At 40.1% G+C, this 11,641-nt stretch overlaps 1 long non-coding RNA gene across 1 annotated transcript; it reads left to right on the plus strand.

Annotated features, from left to right (window-relative positions):
• The first annotated feature begins 355 nt into the window (after positions 1 to 355).
• LOC134299346 (uncharacterized) lies at positions 356 to 11,258 on the plus strand. The gene is made up of 3 exons (XR_010006533.1): positions 356 to 4,079; positions 7,561 to 7,673; positions 10,991 to 11,258. It is a non-coding gene; the product is annotated as an uncharacterized LOC134299346 (long non-coding RNA).
• Positions 11,259 to 11,641: the final 383 nt, after the last annotated feature.

Raw genomic sequence — 11,641 nt, forward strand, 5'->3', positions numbered from 1 at the left:
TTGTCTGAAGCAGAGTCAAAAGTTGCTGGACTATTCCCAGGATTCCTAATCATTGGCTAGAGCTGCTGAGAGTTGTCATCCCACAATATCTAGAGAACTGCATGAATCTCACTTTAGTCCAAACCTAGACAGATGTGATCTATCTACTAAAACGATCTCCAGCAAGACAGCCTCATGGAAAGTCGTGCAAGGGCTATATCCCAACTCTTTCATCAGAATGTATGCAAACAAGCCAACCTGCTAATTTTGCTCAATGTTAGTAGTGTCTTTCGGTACAGTATACAATTATGAAGAGACCATAAGGGTCATTAAATCCAACCCTGTCATGCAGGAAAATACAATCAAAACCATCCCCAGAGAAAGAGATCCATCATGCAGCATATTCCACTGCTGAACAGCTCTTTCAGTCAGGAAGATCTTCCTAATGTTTAGGTGGAATCTCTTTTCCTGAAATTTGAATCCATTGCTCCATGTCCTAGTATTTCAGAACTGCTTCTTAAACTAAGCTAAACATACCCAGTTCCATAAGGTACTCCTCATAGGTCTTGGCTTCCAAATCTTTGATCATTTTGTTTGCCCTCCTTTGGATGCATTCCCCAAGGGGAACTGTTTTTGGGAAAACAGTTCCCCCTTTCAGCAGCTAGTACACCAACTTCCTGTTCAAAATAGTACCAGCAGTGAACAGTATATACGGCATGCAAAATTATTGGCACAATTTATTTTTTAACCTGTACATTTATGAAATCATTTTGCATCCATGTTTCCCAGGCTTTAGCACCCAATTCCCCTGGAATCAGAGAAGACTAAAGGGGAGAATTTAGTACATTTTGCACTAATTTTAAATCAACAGTATTAAATTCAAAAAGTGATGCATCCCACCCCAGAAAATTCACAATACTATGCAAGCAGGTAAAACATTTTTTCTTTCTTTGAATAAAAACTACAAAAACTGCAACACCACAGAAAAGAACAACAACGACAACAACAACTTCATTTCTAACCCGCCCTCTCTCCCCAAAGGAACTCAGGGCAGCTTCCAAATGCCCCATACGATATAAAACAATATAAAGTTAAAAACAGATAAAAACAAACCCCTGACAAACAAATAAACTATGGCTTGAACAATAAACAATGAAGAAATTCACACCTCTAAAAAGATAGAGGTGAAATTAAAATCTTTTTGAGTCCTTCTAATAAAGCCAGGGGGAGGGGGGCACACATAATCCCCTGCCTGAATTGTTCCATAAAAGATTTTTTTCACAGGAAAAATAATAAATCCTTAAACTCTTTTACAACCACAACAGAACAGTAGAGTCTCATTTATCCAATCTAAACGGGCCGGCAGAAGCTTGGATAAGCAAGGCTTGGATAAGTGAGACTCTACTGTATCTGCAGTGCAAATACAGTAGTCTCTCACTTATCCAAGCCCCGCTTATCCAAGCTTCTGGATAATCCAAGCTATTTTTGTAGTCAATGTTTTCAATATATCTTGATATTTTGGTGCTAAATTCGTAAATACAGTAATTACAACGTAACATTACTGCGTATTAACTACTTTTTCTGTCAAATTTGTTGTATAACATGATGTTTTGGTGCTTAATTTGTAAAATCATAACCTAATTGGATGTTTAATAGGCTTTTCCTTAATCCCTCCTTATTATCCAAGATATTCGCTTATCCAAGCTTCTGCCAGCCAGTTTAGCTTGGATAAGTGAGACTCTACTGTAGTTACAACTTTATAACCCAAATTGCTTCTTTGTGCCTTTCTATCCTGACAAGGATAGAATCATAAAATGTGTTGTCAAAGGCTCTCATGGTTGGAATCACTGGGTTGTTGTGTTTTTCAGGCTGTATGGCCATGTTCCAGTAGCAATATTTCCTGACGTTTTGCCTGCATCTGTGGCAAGCATCCTCAGAGGTTTGTTCAGAGGTCTTTTAGAAATGAGGCAAGTGGGTGGACTTGTCCAAGGTGAGGGAAAGAACAGCTCACAGTACTGACACATATACACTACACTTGTCTCATTTCCAACAGATCTCTGAACAAACCTCTGAGGATGCTTTCCACAGATGCAAATGAAACGTCAGGAAAGAATGCTGCTTGAACATGGCCATACAGCCCGAAAAACTCAACAGCAACCTAATCATGAAAAATGACTTGCATGCGTGAACTACAGGTTGAGGACCTTAGGCCAAGTTCTAGCAAACACTTAGCACATAAAGTACAGTGAGGTATCAAGAGCCCTGAGGTGACGACTTGAGACATTAACTCCACATGGCACATCCCCAAATGGTTGGGAGACTAGCCAATTTTTTGTTCCCTGGCTCCCATTTCTTTGCCTGTAATAGTGGAGGAAGATGTAGAGATTGGCAGGTGGAAAAACAAAATACTTGTCTCCATTCCGATGGAGAGCTCCACCTGCTCCAAACCTGCAGGCCAAACTACTCTTAAGTTTCTTTGGGAGAGTCACATTATATTTTATCTGACTTTTTCTCACAGGATTGGAAAGAGGTAAGAGGCAGCCAGGCTTTGACACTGCAAGGGCATTAAATGCTAATCAAAGCAATCAAGTGAAACATTCACTTGCCTCAAGCAGACAAGAGTTCTTTCTCCCACCCTGGACTTTCCAGATATATAAACTCCACTTTCCTAGTTTGCAATAGATTTCACACCTTTGAAGATGCCTGCCTTAAATGTGGGCGAAACGTCAGGAGAGAATGCTTCTGAAACATGGCCATACAGCCCAAAAAACTTTTTCTCACAGGGTTGTAAAGAGGTAAGAAGCAGGCAGGCTTTGAAACTGCAAGGGAATTAAACACTAATCAAGGCGATCAAGTGCAACATTCACAATTGCCTCAAATAGGCAAGAGTTCTTTCTCCCACCCTGGACTTTCCAGATATATAAACTCCACTTTCCTAGTTTCCAACAGACCTCACACCTCTGAGGATGCCTGCCATAGATGTGGGCAAAACGTCAGGAAAGAATGCTTCTGGAACATGGCCATACACCCCAGAAACCCTGATTGCATAACTGAAATGAGAAACGGGAACGTGTAAAGAAATGACTACAGTCTCAGTTATCCAACATTCTGGATTATCCAACGCATTTTTGTAGTCAATGTTTTCAATACATTGTGATATTCTGGTGCTAAATTCGTAAATACAGTATTACATAGCATTACTGCGTATTGAATTACTTTTTCATCGTGTATAACACGATGTTTTGGTGCATAATTTGTAAAATCATAACCTAATTTGATGTTTAATAGACTTTTCCTTGATCCCTCCTTATTATCCAACATATTCATTTATCCAACGTTCTGCCGGCCCGTTTATGTTGGATAAGTGAGACTCTACTGTACTTCATATATTCGACTGCTAGTCCTAGAGTAGATCCTCTGAATGAGCTGTATTTTTTTTAAACCAACCAATAGGTTTATTCCAGCTGGAATCGACCAATAGGATTCAAGGCCTGTTGTGAATTACCTCGCCTGTGAACAGGTTTTCAAGAAAGGCCCCCGAGGCCTGCTATTTTCGTGTTCTACTCCCAAGCAAGCCCCCGCCGAAAGTGTGGCTGCACATAGAGACACAACTAACTGACTCTTGGGTGTGAAGAAGCCATTGGCTAGTGGCTTTTCTCGCTGAAAAGTGGCGAGTGGGGAGGCCAGTCTCGCCTTCAGCTCCAGCCCCTCCAAAGGCACCCAACAAGAAGAAGGAAACTGCCGCGAATGAGCGACACTTAGCGTCGCAAGGATGTGTTCTAACACGCAGCAGCACTTCCGCCTCTCCGCCATCCTTTCTCTCAGTCAGAGAGAGACGCGAACTCTGGCGAACCCGCCCCCTCTTTAAGGCGGCTCCGGCGGCGCAGAGAAGGGGCGGGGCTCTCCCCTCACGCGGCGGACGTCTAATCGCTCATTGGTCGAGCGTCCTATTTGAATGGAAGCCTTTGGAGCTTCCCAGCCTTCGCGCCCTTTGTGAGAGCGCCGTCTCCATTGGCCGTTTAGCTGGTTCCAGGACGTCCTCTGTAATCATCTGCGCCGCAGCCACTGACGTCAGCACTGATTTGAAACTGCGTTAAATGGTCGGTGTAGATGGATATAAGTAAAAGTTTTTTTGCGTATAATTATTTTTTATTTATAATAAATGCTTCCAATAACGCATTTGCTAAAAGAATTGCAGACAATATTTCCAATGTGTTGTCGAAGGCTTTCATGGCCGAGATCACAGGGTTGTCGTATGTCTTTCGGGCTGTGTGGCCATGTTCCAGAAGTATTCTCTCCTGACGTTTCACCCACATCTATGGCAGGCATCCTCAGAGGTTGTGAGGTATGTTTGCAGTACTTGCAACGGGTTGCTGCGAGTTTTCCGGGCTGTATGGCCATGTTTCCGAAGCATTATCTCCTGACGTTTCGTCCACATCTACGACGGGCATCTTCAGAGGTTGTGAGGTCTGTTGCAAACTATTGTCAACCGGGATTTATATACAGTAGAGCAGGGGTCCCTAAACTTTTTAAGTGGAGGCCCGGTTCATGGTCCCTCAGACTGTTGAGGGGCCGAATTATCATTTGAAAAAAAAAATACGAACAAATTCCTATGCACACTGCACGTCTTATTTGTAGTGCAAAAAAACCAAAACAATATTTATTTATTTATTTAATACATTTATACCCCACAATCTCTCACCCCGAAGGGGACTCAGAGCGGCTTACAAGTTTTATGTCCATACAATATATTATATCATTAGCATAGCACAATATGAGCATTATATATTACTATATTGTACTATACCAATATACTATAATATTATTAGTAATGTTACCTTTAATATATAATATATAATTAATATTATATTGTATTATTATTAGAATTATATTGTATTACATTATAATATTAGTATCCATATTGTATGTACATACAATATATTATATTATTAGCATAACACAATATGCTGCTGCTGCTTAGTTGTTTAGTCATCTCTGACTCTTCGTGATAATAATATTATTATATTGTATTAGTATTATATTGTACTACATTATAATATTAGTCTCAATATTATATGCATACACAATATATCATATTATTACCATATCACAATACAGTAGAGTCTCACTTATCCAAGCTAAACAGGCCGGCAAAAGCTTGGATAAGCGAATATGTTGGATAATAAGGAGGGATTAAGGAAAAGCCTATTAAACATCAAATTAGGTTATGATTTTACAAATTAAGCGCCAAAACATCATGTTATACAACAAATTTGACAGAAAAAGCAGTTCAATACGCAGTAATGTTATGTTGTAATTACTGTATTTAGGAATTTAGCACCAAAATATCACGATACATTGAAAACATTGACTACAAAAATGGCTTGGCTAATCCAGAAACTTGGATAAGCGGGGCTTGGATAAGTGAAACTCTACTGTACTTGCAACGGGTTGCTACGAGTTTTCCGGGCTGTATGGCATGTTCCAGAAGCATTATCTCCTGTCGTTTCGCCCACATCTACGATGGGCATCCTCAGAGGTTGTGAGGTCTGTTGCAAACTATAGTCAGCTGGGATTTATATATCTGTAGAATGTCCAGGGTTGGAGAAAGAACTCTTGTCTATCTGAGGCAAGTGTGAATGTTGTAATTGGCTGTCTTGATTAGCATTGAATGGCCTTGCAGTTTCAAAGCCTGGCTGCTCCCTGCCAGGGAGAATCCATTGTTGGGAGCATCCAACAAATGCTACGTTCAGCAAAGGACAAGAGGGATCCTTTCACCTTTGCAGGAGTCTACGGTATAGCATGGACATGTCTACATAGGGACCACCAAACACAGCATTGCACAAACGTGAATCAAGGAACATGAAAGGCACTGCAGACAAACTCACCCAGAGAAGTCAGCCATAGCAGAGCACCTGATGAACCAACCTAGGACACAGCATACTATTTGAGAACATAAAAATGCTGGACCACTCTAACAACCATTACGTCAGACTACACAGAGAAACCATTGAAATCTACAAGTATGTAGACAATTTCAACAGAAAGGAGGAAGCAATGAAAATGAACAAAATCTGGCTACCAGTATTTAAAAACTCCAAAATCAGAACCTCACTCAGAAAACGGGAATTCCAGACATGAAACAATCAGGGCCAGCTAACACCTCCCAACAAAGGATTCCCCCAGGCAGGAAGCTACCAGGCTTTGAAGCTGCCAGACTATTCAATGCTAATCAAGGTGGCCAATTACAACATCCATACCTGCCTTGAGCAGACAAGAGTTTTTTCTCCCAGCCTGGACCCCAATTGCCTAGTTTCCAACAGATCTCACAACCTCCAATAGATGTGGAGGGAATGCTTCTGGAACATGGCCATACAGCCCGGAAAACACAGCAACCTAGTGATTCCTGCCATAAAAGCCTTTAACAGTACTTGCAACAATTTTTATCATTTAAAGTTACAGATCCTTTTTCAGTGTTATTTATTTACAGTTTTTCTTTCTTCTTTCATTTTTGTTACAAATGCTGTTACAAATTCACATATATATCTCAGTTAATATATATCAAACTGTTCTATTGTATAATTGTATATGTATATGTATATATATATACACAAACACACACACACACACACACACATATATATCGATGTAGATGGAGCCGGGGTGTAGGTGATTCTATTTTATTGGCCATCGCAACATTCTAGGGAAATGTGGGGCATGAGGTTTGAGAAAGGTTGCTTCTAATTCTAAGCCAGAAACTCTTTCGGGTGCTACCCCCAAACTCCTGTCAAAACACAAGAACCATAGAATTACCAGACTACATTAGTGGGGTGTTGAAGGGCCCCAAGTGTGCACTGTTTCTGAGTGAACAGGCTGGTGTAAATATTTTTTGGATTGTAGCCCTTTTACACTGTCATGTAAAATCCAGATTGTCTGCTTTGAACTAGATGACAGTGTAGACTCATATATTGCAGTGCAATGTGAATTCTGGATAAATAACCACACAAAGCTTTACACTTGTCATTTTATCCTGCCCTGTGCCTGACAGACTTTGAAGGCAGTGACAGACTATATTTCTAGGCGCAAAGATCACTGCAGATGCAGACTGCAGCCAGGAAATCAGAAGATGTCTACTTTTTGGGAGGAGAGCAATGGCCAACCTCGATAAAATAGTGAAAAGCAGAGACATCACACTGTCAATGAAGGCCCACATAGTTGAAGCAGTGGTATTCCCCATAGTTGTGAGAGCTGGACCATAAGGAAGGCTGAACGAAGGAACAGTCTGAGAACCACTGTTCTGGATACACCTTTCCGGTTGCTGTTCAAAATCGGATTTGGGAGCCTTTGGTTTTAAAACTTTTTATTCATTTTGTATCCTGTTTTTCTCCTCAAATTAGATAGCAACACATCTGAGATTGAAAACAGTACAAATAAGGCCACATATGTTATGTTTTTAAAACACGATTCAACAAATTGTAGTGAATTAAGAAAAAAAGTCAGCATCCTCCTGTTGTCAGGCTTCTCTTGTGCAGGCAGTCAGTTGCCAAAAGCTCAGGAGAACAACCTTTCCTTTGCTTGCAGGTGGAAGGAGGACAGCACGAAAAGGAACCTAGCCTTCTTTGGTTTCACAGCTTGACTGTAAAGACTGAGGAATGGGGGAAGAAAAGAAATGACCATACAGAAATCTAGAGCAGGTATAAACATTCTGTGGCAAAAAGAAGTTCTTGATTCCAGCTTCATCATGCCTATGCCTTCTTTATGCCTTTCCTATGCCTTAGGAAAGCTGCAGTCTCTCTCCTATTCATTCTCTGCAAAGCAAATACAAGAATATACCTATCTTACTTTGTAGCTGTAAAATTGAAATACGTTGGTATATGTGACATTCACTGAAGACTTTAAAGCAGTCTATCTCAAGCTATCTGGTAACACCCCCCCCAATGTATCAGGGATTGGTGTCCTATTTGTGACCTTTGTCTACATTTTTTCTTTCTTTCTTGGAACCTCATCAGAGGTTGACCGCCAATATCATGGGACAAGCATTGGCTCATTGACCACCACTAGAAACGGCAGTATTTTGAAGCACCACATTATCTTTTTTTTCTTAAACCTATCATGAACATAAACTTCAAAAATAAAGGGAGTAATATCACAAGCACTGTTTGGAGATCACAATCTTGGTCACCCTTGCTTGGTAAATGAACATAGAATCACACTAAAACACATTGTTCAACATTCTGAGATATGTCTCATTTTCTGAAACTGGGTAACAAGTCATTATTGGTGAACATGGGAGTTTCCCTCTGTGGCTTTCCCAAAGTGGAGACTATCATCTAGTAAGGGACAGAGGATTCCTCTCTGTGTCTAGTAATTAAAGTGAACTCTTTGTCCGCTTTCCCTTTTTTGTCTTTGAAAATGTTTCTTTAATCTTGGACAAATCTGTTTTCGGGGAGGGGGGGGGAGTGTGATCATGGCGCCGGACTGGAGGGCAGGAGGGAGAACCAGTTTCCTGCAGTTCAGACTTGTTGTCTGTCCTTTGGGCATGTTTATATTCTGGATGGTGCCCTGGTTTTTTAAAGGCTATTTTTTACACCAAAGTGACATTTTGATTTTTCGCAGGTTTAGAATGTGAAGGCAGAAATGACATTGGCTAGAACATACACTCAGTTTAAAATTATTTTCATTATTATGCAACATACCTCTAAAACATGTTTCCTTGAATACAGGTAATGTCTCACAAATCCAAATATAGGACAGTAAAAACTAATCAAGAATGGTAGCCTACGGATATTTGTATTTTACACATTGTGGAGGTTGGAGTGAGAAGCCATCCCAAAAGCATATGGTTGCACTGATGCTGTTAGAAGAACAGCGGTTAGTTCAAGCCATATACTTGAATGGTGTGGGCTATAGTGCTCTCCACTGCTATCTCCTGTTACCAAAGGCAATGGCAGTAAAGCTCCATCCACTCTGGTGGCACATTGTTTTCATTTGTTCTTTCATTTAATAGATAAAGAGGAGCTACCCACCTCCTGCCACTTAGGCCTCTTCCACACAGTTGAATAAGATCCCACAATATCTGCTTTGAACCGGGACATATGGCAGTGTGGACTCAGAGAACCCAGTTCAAAGCAGATATTGTGCGATTTTCTGCCTTGATTTTCTGGGATATAGGGCCCATGATCTCCAGCAATCTCTCTTGCCTGAAGATCATGGATCTTAAAGAGCCAGGCTCTTGGCTTGCTTGCAAGCACTCTCCCATCTTTTTATGTTTGGCCTCTCTCAACTGTTGAGTAGAAATGATGCTATGAGGGCATTCAACTCCTTTGGTGAATCAGACTGAGGCCCCTTCCACACTGCCCCTAAATCCCATGATCTGATCCCAGATGATCTGGCAGTGGAGACTCATATAATCCATCTAAAAGCGGATAATATGGGATCAGATCATGAGATATAGGGCAGTGGAGACGAGGCCTTAGAAAAAAAATATTCTGACACACAGTCAAATAATCTCACTGTAAGTGCTTGACTACCACTGGTTGAGTTTTTCAAATACATTTCTGATTAGCCTATCAGCCGTATCAAAACATTTGACAAACACATTTAGCACATACAACATACAACCCACATTACTGTTAATATATCACATATTATGACTGTGAGTCTATACACGCCAGTGTGTAATATGCACAATGTTATAATTCAAATGTCTGTTCATTTGTTTAAAAATGCTTTTTGAAGTCAAAAAGAATATATTATCATTAAGTAAGTAGAAGAGAGACCTCTGCTGGTTGAATATAAGAACATAGGCTGACCCAAGCTGGGTAAAGAGGAGGGCCTACAAGTCCAAATTTCTGTGACCACAGGTTGCCCAGGGAAGCCCAAAAGCAGGGCATGAATGCACGGAGACTCCTTAATTGTGTATCCAAGCAAAAGGTGTTGAGAAACTAATTTTAGCTTTTATAATATTTTCTGACTGTTTACCTGAAATTAAGGTAATTGTCTTATAAAATTCCCAGCTCTCTCCTTGACCCCCACCCCCTTAAAAAAATAATGTTACATTGGCAACTTTCCAGTCTCCCGATACAAAGGCCAGGCTTAGAGATATCGTCTATATTATTGATGGAAGATGAGCAATTTCATATCTGAGTTATTTAACAACTTCTGGTATCTTTTTGGACTCGTAGATTCATTTTTAATTTGTCAATAAGGTCTAAAACCTCATCATAATATACGTTTACCTGACCCCGAAACTTTAGACTTAAGATCACCCTAAGTATGAAACAATTTGAAGGCACACAATAACAATCCTAATGAACTTGACTATCTCATCAACCAAAAGCAGGCCCACACAAACCATTGAAAAACTGGTAAGTTTATGTTGGTTACAATTGTTCTTAATTTTAAATATTGTATTGTTCTGCTGGAAAAACAATATTTCAATGCAAAAATATTAAACCTTGCACATAAAATGTTGTTTTCTGTGCAGAAAAAAACTGTAATTTGGAATTTGTTCAGTGTTAAATTCTCACTTGGTTGATTTGTCCAAAAACTATTTTCTTTGTGAAAAATAATGTTTTAATGCAGAAATGTTATTTCTCAGTGCAAATCAACCATGTGTGGTTTTTATTTTTGGTTTTTATTTTCATTTTGTTGATTGATGAGTCAACAAACAAGCATGGGTTTGCTCTAGTCAGGAATAACATTGATTCTGTAGAGAAGTCTTGCCTTTGTGATACAGTAGAGTCTCACTTGTCCAAGTTTCTGGATTATCCAAGCCATTTTTGTAGTCAATGTTTTCAATATATCGTGATATTTTGGTGCTAAATTCATAAATGCAGTATTTACAACATAACATTACTGCGCATTGAACTGCTTTTTCTGTCAAATTTGTTGTATAACATGATGTTTTGGTGCTTAATTTGTAAAATCATAACCTAATTTGATGTTTAATAGGCTTTTGCTTGATCCCTCCTTATTATCTAACATATTCACTTATCCAACGTTCTGCCAGCCCGTTTGGACCACAAGAAGATCCAACCAGTCCATACTCCAGGAAATAATGCCCGACTGCTAACTGGAGGGAAGGATATTAGAGGCAAAGATGAAGTATTTTGGCCACATAATGAGAAGACAGGAAGGCTTGGAGAAGAGAATGATGCTGGGGAAAATAGAAGGGAAAGGAAGAGGGGCCGACAGGGAGCTTTGGCATGGGCTGATCCATGAGGTCATGAAGAGTTGGAAGTGACTGAACAAATAAACAACAGATATATTTCTCTGAATGAATCTTATATGTTTAGGAAGCTGAATGCCCAAAAGCTTTCTAGTAACTACCGTGTTTCCCTGAAAATAAGACAGTGTCTTATATTAATTTCTTCTCCCAAAGATGCACTAGGTCTTATTTTCAGGGGATGTCTTATTTTTCCATGAAGAAGAAGGTAAAGGTAAAGGTTTTCCGCTGACGATAAGTCCAGTCGTGACCGACTCTGGAGGTTGGTGCTCATCTCCATTTCGAAGCCGAAGAGCCGGCGTCCGTAGACACCTCCAAGGTCATGTGGCCGGCATGACTGCATGGAGCGCCGGAGCGGTACCTATTGATCTACTCACATTTGCATGTTTTTGAACTGCTAGGTTGGCAGGAGCTGGGGCTAACAGCAAGCGCTCA

Source organism: Anolis carolinensis, chromosome 5, assembly GCF_035594765.1.
Source record: "Anolis carolinensis isolate JA03-04 chromosome 5, rAnoCar3.1.pri, whole genome shotgun sequence".
NCBI lineage: Eukaryota > Metazoa > Chordata > Lepidosauria > Squamata > Dactyloidae > Anolis > Anolis carolinensis.